Source organism: Bactrocera latifrons, unplaced genomic scaffold, assembly GCF_001853355.1.
Source record: "Bactrocera latifrons isolate USDA-ARS-PBARC rearing strain unplaced genomic scaffold, ASM185335v1 scaffold_1170, whole genome shotgun sequence".
NCBI lineage: Eukaryota > Metazoa > Arthropoda > Insecta > Diptera > Tephritidae > Bactrocera > Bactrocera latifrons.
Genome location: NW_017534598.1, coordinates 43096 through 45863, shown reverse-complemented (window position 1 = coordinate 45863; position 2768 = coordinate 43096).

The window sequence follows — 2768 nt, the reverse complement described above, 5'->3', positions numbered from 1 at the left end:
CAATTCACAATTGAGAAAATTTTGGGAGTTAGAAGAACTCCCCCCATTTCAATTACAACACCAGAAGATCAGTATTGTGAAGACTTTTACAAAGCCACAACTACTAGATCAGAAAACGGTCGGTGCGTCGTACGGCGACCACTTAACCAACAATTTCCTAACACACTCGCCTTGGCTCACTCTCGCACCTCTGCAATGCAGCAGTTTTTAAGTATGGAAAGAGACCTACTTGAAAAGGGTGAACTCAAATCTGAATATGATGGTGTGTTAAAAGAATACCTCTATTTAAATCATATGGAGGAAGTAAATCCAGGGGAGAAAATCGTCAACGGCAATTACTACTCCTTCTATTTGTCGATGGGTAAACTACTACCCCGAACACAAAGTCGAATTACATGGCTTCTGTGGCGCCTCTGAAAAGGCATACTGCGCTACTATCTATGTGCGCACGCAAGGCGACACCACGACCACAAGCCACTTATTAGTAGCAAAAGTAAAGGTGGCACCTTTAAAAACTATAAGTCTCCCACGACTTCAGCTATGTGGCGCACTACTACGTTCTAAATTAGTAGCCATGGTGCAAATGCATTTAAACATGACAAAATGCAAACTMTATATGTGGTCCGATTCAAAAATTGTACTAGCGTAGTTGGAAACACACGTACATTTCTACCGAACGTCTCAACTACTTGACCTAGTGCAATCAGCCACTTGGCGTCACATCGCCAGTGCTGACAATCCTGCCGATCTAGGTACAAGAGGGTGCGAGCAACTGCACCTTGACACCAAAACCCTCTGGTGGTGGTGGTGGTCGCCACATTTCACACATTAATATATGATGACGACATTCTTGAAGGATTTTCATCGTATCCAAGAGCTCTCAGAGTAGTTGCCTATATGTTCAAATTAATAGAACAACTCAAAAGCAAAGTCGAGGGATCACATAATTTCCCATGCAACACAGTGACGCACCTAGAGTTACAAAAAGCMAARGTCGCACTAATCGCATATACACAAGCGCGCTACTTCAGCCGCGATATATCACTACTAAGAGAATCGAAGCCGATTGACAAAAAGAGCTCACTCTTAGTTCTAAACCCATTCCTGGACACGAAAGGTCTACTTCTTGCCAATGGTCGGCTTGCTAATTTGAGCCTAACATACAATGAACGCCACCCGAGAAGTCACCATTTGCCACATTATTCCTCAACTACATCGACATCTTAATGCTATACGCCGAACATYGCCTCATGCAACATATGGTATGCCAAGAGTATTATACCCCCCGTCTTAAGCCGCAAATCAAGCAGTGCATCTTCACGTGCAAGATTTGCACTATGCACAAACAGAAAATGCGAACGCAGATTATGGCAGCACTTCCACCAGAACGCTGCAATTTCGCTCTACCTTTCACCACAACAGGTGTTGATTTTGCTGGACCTTTCCAGGTAAAGGCGTCCATGTTAAGGTCTCCCACTCTCATGCAAGGCTACGTGGCGGTCCTTCTATGTTTCACGACAAAGGCAGTACATCTTGAGCTATGTAGTAATCTGACGACGGAGGCTTTTCTCGCTGCATTTGCTCGTTTCGTTGCTTCGTCGCTCGACGTGGCTACCCATCAAAGATCATGAGCGATAATGGCACAACTTTTATTGGAGCTCAGTACTCTCGCAAGACCCCTCAGATTTCACCGCCTTAACGCCAGGGCATTTTCTAAAAGGAGCACCCACCCTGGCCATACCTGAGCCAGGCGTGGAGTCACATACGAGTTGTGGATCTCCGTACGCAAAAGGGAACACTAACCAGACCGCTCATGAAGCTGTGGTTTTTACCAACAAACGACGACCGCGAATCCGAAAACCGAAAAAMAACCAAACCGATAATATCGCGATATAATAAAATCACTACATTTAACAATAATACGAGAAATACACCAATACCGACCGTTAAAAAAAACAAATCGTTAAAAATAACAAACCGTAAAAAACCAACGAAGAAAACTAACAAAAAAAAAAAAAAAAAGGTCGATCAATACGACGACCCGTTCATGCCACATATCGTGGCGCGATTGCCCATATCAATTTATATCACAGATATGGGCAAATCCTGCGTTACGAACGCCACATTCGTACGCGTTTTCGGATTGAAATATAACAATTTTTTGGTCTTTCAAAAGACATACCTTCAAGTTATACACAGTGTTTAGTGGGATTTGTGTGTACTTTCGAATGTCATCGAAATATTTTTTGTAATAGGTTTAAGCTGCGAAAAATTTGATCTCAAAGTATTGTTACGCACGCTACAAAAATGGAAGTAGCTTTGAAGGTTGAGGTATGTTTTCGTAATTTTCAGCAAATTTTGTATAATAAAGCACACCAAATGAAATACCTTAAAAAAAGATGAATATAAGAGAATTCTAAAATAACTTACTTGCAGCCAAAAAATATTGTAGTTTTTTATCAATGGCCGTGAACGTTTTAACAAAACAATTTATACTCTTTTTTAATAAGATAAGATAATTTATTAAAATATATATGTTTATAAATAAATTTTATGTTTTGCTGAATCTGCCGTTAGTGCTATTTCGAGCTCAGTTTCATTAAGAAATGAAAAATAATGGTTGCTTTTTATTCCGGGAATGCTCTTAACGTTAACCCATCTCCGAAAGATATATATTACATATAAAATAGAAATACCATTTACATTAATTTTTGCCAATTTAAAAAAATCATGGGCGTTATTAAGAACAATATTCTGAGCTTTCACCA